This window comes from Amphiura filiformis, chromosome 20 (assembly GCF_039555335.1).
Source record: "Amphiura filiformis chromosome 20, Afil_fr2py, whole genome shotgun sequence".
Classification (NCBI taxonomy): Eukaryota; Metazoa; Echinodermata; class Ophiuroidea; order Amphilepidida; family Amphiuridae; genus Amphiura; species Amphiura filiformis.
The window spans coordinates 13702277-13709309 of NC_092647.1; positions in this window are offsets into that span (position 1 = coordinate 13702277).

Genomic DNA, 7033 nt, shown 5'->3' on the forward strand with positions numbered 1-7033 from the left:
TTCCATTTGACTGCACACTTTGCAACGCTCAGATGATGATACGAAGTAAAATATCCCTGTCCTTATGGCACCAGAATTTTTTTTAATCATTGAATTTTTATTCCTATATCATATCCTTCCACCAGCTCGTGGTAATTAAAAACGAAATAATTACACACTTTTTTTTTAAACATGGGGGAAAAATCCCATATGTTTGTTAAATGTTGCCACGAATTTACCATTCTAGTATGTGAAATCTACCCTCACAAAATAATAAGATTCATTGTGGATGTTCAAAATAGCTACTAATGTAGACTTTCCTGGAACCGGGTTCCCTCACAAAAATAAAACGTGTAAAATACTGACCCTGACCGTACACGTACTCTCACCCCACCTAACATGTACCAATATTACAGTACCATTAAGGGGGTACTACACCCCTGTGGTAAATTTGTGACTATTTTTGCATTTTTTCTCAAAAAATAATAACATACTGGTAATAAAAGTTATGTATAATATGGGGGCAAGGAATCCAATTACTACACTGAAATTTCAGTGACTCAAGTCAAGCGGTTCAGTACTATATGATAGGAAACGAGGAACATCCTAGCGGTACCTTATTTCTTATCATAAATAACAAACCGCTTGTCTTGGGTCATTGAAATTCCAGTGTAGTAATTGGATTCCTTGCCCCTATAATATACATACCTTTTGTTACCACTGTGTTATTAGTTTTTGAGAAAAATGCAAAAATAGGCACACATTTATCGAGGGGTGTAGTACCCCCTTAACGTTCTCTCCTCGAACGCTGGTTCCTTTTAAGGGTAAACTAGGTATTGTTGGTCGAAGTAGCCAAATTTTTTTCAATTTTCGTTATTTTTATCAATATATTATTTAAAAATAACACTTTGATGTTTTGCAAAAGTTGTGCACGTTTTACAAAAGTGTTGTTGTTTTAGCCCTCTCAAGAACCACAGGACCTACAAAAGTATATTTGAATTCTTCTAGATACTCGCTATGAAATGACCAATGCAATTTTTACAAGATGCTGTGAACTACCAAGTCGCAACACTTTGAAATAGTTACTAACCTTAAGTTGCTCAAAATGTGATGACTATACTAATAAACTACATTAGTGCTTGTTATGAGCAATCTCACAAACAACGGCATAGATATCTTCGACAAGCTCACTCATAGCTGCATTTCGGACAACACCCCGTGCCCAAAATTCAGAATTGTACATGTTCGTAAGCATATTTTATATCAACATGAAAATACAAACACGAATTGGTTCAGTGGTTCTTGAGATAGCTATGATCAGCACGCTTAAGGGTAGACGAGGCATTGTTGGTCGAAGCAACCTAAAAATCGATTTTCTAGATCAATATATTATTGAAAAATAACACCTTGATGTTTTGCAAAAGTTCATTCTACAAATTGTATACTTTGCAAACTTGCTTAATTTATTGTTGTTAATGAGTTATGTACGTTTTACAAAAGTGTTGTTGTTTCAGCCCTCTTTACAACGTAACTCAGGAACCGCGGCACCTATAAAAGTATATCTGTGATATTTTACACTCGCTATGAATTGAGCAATGCAGTTTTTGCCAAAAGCTCACTACCATTCGTAAGATGCTGTGAACTACCAAATCACAACAGTTTAAAATAAATAATAACCTTAATTTCTTTCTCCAACCATAATGGGCCGCAATATATCACTAACCGCATAGTCCGAGGGTTAGGGTTATAGGGTTTAGGGTTAGGGTTAGGGTTATAAGGTTTATGGTTATAAAGTTTAGGGTTAGGGTTATAACATTTAGGGTTAGGGTTATAAGGTTTAGGGTTAGAGTTAGGGCTAGGGTTAGAGTTAGGGCTAGGGTTTAGGGTTAGGGTTAGGGTTATAGGGTTTGGGTTTGGGGTTAGGGTTAGGGCTAGGGTTGGGGTTATGGTTTAGGATTAGGTAAGGGTTTAGGGTTAAAATTATAGGCTTAGGGTTATAGGGTTTAGGTTAAGGGTTTAGGGTTAGGTTTAGGGTTATGGTTTAGGGTTATGGTTTAGGGTTATGGTCGGGGTTAGGGTTATAGGGTTAAGGGTTTAGGGTTTAGGGTTAGGGTTTAGGGTTAGGGTTAGGTTAGGGTTAGGATTAGGTTATGGGTTTAGGTTTATACGGTTATGGTTAGAGGTAGGGTTAGGGTTATAGAGTTTAGGGTTAAGGTTAGGGTTAGGGTTTAGGATTAGAGGTTTAGGGGTAGGGTTATAGGGTTTTCGGATTAGGGTTTTTGGTTTAGAGTTTAGGGTTAGGGTCTGCTTTTTGAGACCTTTTGACGCACTCCTCTTAAAACAACTCTATTTTTGAGACCTTTCACTGTCCTTGCACTACCCAAATATTCTGCCCATAAACAATACTTGGAAAACATCGAAGTGTATAAATTATCTTAAAACGTTCCATGGTTTAAAATGAAAGAAAGGAAAATTGAAGATGCTTTTTAAAAGGTATGCCTATTTATGTTCATTTTGTTTGACAGGCAATTGTGAGAAATTGAGGACATTGTTGGAAAGAGGTTTTTGTTTTTCTCTTTGAATAAGTTTTGAATAAGGACTGATATAGTTGAATTTAATATCAGATTTAGTTGTACAAGTCCAGAATTTTACTCACGTTTTAGATGTTTCATCTTCCGTGTGGAATATTTCATCAGTAATGCGCCGATACAGCCGCTGCATCACCTCTGGTCCTCCTACTCTCATCCCCAGGGTGTGTTGTTGTTTGCAGTAGCTGATCGTATACATGACTCAAAGAATATGTTCCTTCATCGCGATTGATGACACCCCCCCCCCCGCTTTCTAATCCACATTGCTTCTTTGATCCACCGCCTTTGTTTACATGAGTTTTTGTCGACGACGTTGGCCCCTTCCCAATCGATTACGTGGTTTTATTGTGAAACATGATCTTGCACGTTTTCTTACAATTGTAGTCACAAATTATAAGACTTGGCACAAGTCTAAACATTCAAAATCTTGAGTGCAGAGGATGATTTAAGGAAGCCCCATCATGCACTGCGAAAGTGTTATCACCAGAGTTTCAACGGCCACTTTGCTTTTCAAATCCCATTGAACTCTGTGCAAAAGATGTTGTTTTAAAAGTGTGCGTGTGTCATTATTATTTGGTCGATTTCAGAACAAAAGTCATGTGTGTTTAAAGGATAATTCACACCTTCTGTAGATAACATGTGAAATCGACCAGCATCTTCACAGCGTTTTTTATGTAAATATAACTGTACAAATTCAAATTTAACCATGCACTTCTATGCAGCATAGCAAAGAAGTGGTGTCATGTTACTCATACTGCTCGCCTGCTGCACAGTAAACCCAGAGGGGTGGTGGGTAGTACTTAAATCATCCTCTGTCTTGAGTGTAAGCCAAGAGTTCATAATTTTAATATTTCAAGTTATTTTTGGTTATGAAAAAGATTAGAATGTGTTTTCCAAAAAATAGAACACATGACTTGAAATTAGCCTTTGTGTCACGGCTTTGAGGCTTGATTGTCACAGCATAATTATGAAAACCTTAAACCTTATCCTAACCCTTACCTTAACCTTAACCTACTACCTAAGTCATAACCCTAACCTTAATCCTAACTTTAATCCTAATCCTGAAATGCCATGAACCCTAACTTCTGATGAGGTGCTGCCATTTTTACTATCAGCTTCAGTTAGCAGTGCAATGTTGTCATTGTAAGTTATCTCTTAAAAGGACATTTCGTGATCCACAGCATCATCCCCCCACTTTTCTCAAAAAAGTTGAGATTTTTATACCACTGGAAATCTCTGGCTACATAATGTTTATGTGCAAAATATTTCTTGCAAATTAATTCGTTTAGCAAAGATATCGTGAAATTAGAATTACGTTCTGGCATATATGGACATGATGGAGAATTATAATACACATAATCATGCATAACTCGCAAACGCAAAATCGAAATCAACTGAAATTTTGGCAATAAGCTTTTTTTGTGAACATGGTGAATATCTACTGAAAAATGTCATAAAAAGAGGATGCTAGAATCACGTAATACATGCTGAATGGTCTTTTTGCATGACGTTGTCGACTATTACTGTTGTCGTTTTTTTGGTTTTCTTTTCGTTTCGTTATTTATGTTAAATACCCCACCGTACATGAATGACTATATTAGAATGCGATTTTAAGCCATAAATTTTGACCATATTGCGATGCATTTTCCATACTCGCGATTGTCTAGAATGGTATGTATCTCAAATCAACCATGAATGAATAAATTAATACAAAATGGTTAAATGGTTATAAATGGTAGAACTGATCATATAACATTATATATAATTCCTTGAACTCGTGCTACACTTTTGGGTATCCTTTTTGGGCATCCTTTTTTACAGACCGAGGTCCGGCATAGGGCCAGATCTTTTAAACTCATTTAAGTAGAATATTTTTCATGTTTAGGACCATGTCCCTGTTTGCTTGGAAATGCTCATAAATAATTAGGTTAACGTAATCATATTAATATTTTTGACAAGATTGTTCTGAAAACACGCTGGTCATTACTACAGTATGGACACCACAATGACAAAACTCTTCTTAAAAAGTTTATTCAATACGTTTTAATAACATTTAAATGGCAGGCTATATAAAGATCACGAATACGTTTTTAAAACGTTATTGTCAAATATTTTGTGCACACATTTTTGCAAAATATTTTATCAATACTGTAGTTTCTGTTAGAATGTTTTGCATACGGTATCGTTTCAAAATGTTTTATGAATGTTATCATATAACCCGGACATTTAAACCTTCGCTGTAAAACGTTGTGTGTTTGCTAGAATAGTATAGATAGTCATGTGTAGTACATTGAAGCATAGATTCGGAGAATATTTAAGGCCAGTCGGAGCCCTCAAGTCATATTTTTCCAGTTTTGGTCATTTTGCAATTTATTTCTGCTGAGTAATACAGAAATGAGTCAATAATATATTTCCATATGTGTTGCAGTTATTGAGTTATAACCAATAATAGACCAAAATAAAAGTTTTCACCATTAAACTTGGTAAAATCATGCACATTGGGAAAAATGAAACTCATCACAATCTGTACCGGTATTGGGTTTTACGTATCGAATCCATACCTTTCCGTATTTGTTTTCAATATTTGAGCACACACATCGCTAGCTCAGGCACATCTCCGACTCGCCTTAAATAAAAACACCAAAAATAACCAAACAGGAAGATGTGCTGTGCGTTGCCGATATATCGATAACTTTTTGCCGTGACTCAACGCAACTCATCGCATTTCCAAGTTAGAATGTTTTTTAACTTTATTGGGTTCATTCAGGGTCATCCGGATCCGGGGTCAAATCACCATAAATTGTCGTTCATGAAATTTAGGATCGACCACCAAAGCGAGACCAAAATATTAAGGTCTGTTTGGGGGTCACTCAGGGTCATCTGAGGTCAAATGGCCATAGATTGTCACAAAGTTCATGAAATTTGGTGAGAGTAATCACCTATTAAAGTCAGTTTGGGGTCATTCGGGCTCATCCGAGGTCAAATCATCTATTATATTGTCACAGGCTCATAACATTTGGGGGGAACCCAAGCGAGACAAAAATGTCATGGTCAGTTTGGGGTCATTCGGGGTCATCTGGGGTCAAATCACCAAACATTCATGTCATGTTCATGGAATTTGGTAGGAACAATTAACTACCGAAGAGAAGACAGAAATGTGTGGATCAGTTTGGGGTCATCCGGGGTCAAATCGCCATAGACGCCAGTTCATGAAATTTGGTGAAAACGATCTCTAAAATTACACAATTTAAACTTACTGAATCTTCCAACCACCCAAACTGAATTCTTCTGGCACTGAAAAAAATATTATATTGGGTTTTTTTTCAAGAAAATCTGGAATCTTGAAGTCCAGAGTTAATGATCATATGGTTTTCTAGTTATCGCAGTTTTTCTGAGATTAACTTTTGGATTCTGGAATTTTCAAAAAGGGTCGTGTGCATGGCATATTATCATATAATGGCCTAGGAAAATTGTATGCTGCTGTACTTTAAAGCCACATTGTCCATTAATCTCAATGTGACGTTTTACTCCAGAGGCACGATGAGCAACGTACGCATTGTCTCTGGCATTGTGTATGACCATATTGCAAACAGAAGTTTTGCAATATGGAAACATATAGATAAAGCGAACAGGGACAGGAGAGAAGAAACAGAAGTAAAATGGAAAAGTAAAACAAAAAGTTGAGTGAAATAAAATGTCTACTTTACGACTGGTACTTTTCAATCAAGTTGAATTAAATGCTTTCAAAGTACATTTCTGATTTCTATGGCTTTTTATATTTATCAGTCAAATTTTCATATTTACTGTCAACTAACATATCGAGGGTTCAGTGCAACAAAGGGCTATCCGCAATAGCTGCCAGGCGTCATATATCATGTACAATATAGCATGCAGAAATGGACAAGTTGTCTATAGGGCCGCTATTGCAGACAGCCATTTGTTGCATAAAACCCTCTTTACATCAAAGTATGAACAACTTATTTCTGGTCACAAAATTGCTATAGCAAACACTGATTTGACCACTGACATTATACATGTTATATCGCTCCAGCTTCACTGCAAAAACACTGAGCAACACTTAATAATAACTTCATAAACATTTGTTTGTACAGTGAAGGTATAGAGATGTTAAGTTATAAACACCAAAACACGTTTAGAAATATGAAGATGTCTATGTTATGTTTTTAACACAAGATAGTGTTTAAAATATGTTTTAAACACTATCTTGTGTTAAAAAAACATAAACATCTTCATAATTTATTTCTATTTAAAAAAAACCAGTTTTATTCTTCCTCTTCTTCCTCCTCCCCTTCTTCATTTCATCATCTTCTTTTTTCAGTGCTTTTTGATTAACAAATTACAAAATTACATGTGAAACGTTGCTACACAGAGAAAGATGTTTTGTGGTTATCATGATTATATTGTCTGCCTTGATATGAGATGCAAAGGTGGTTGTAATAAGCAGG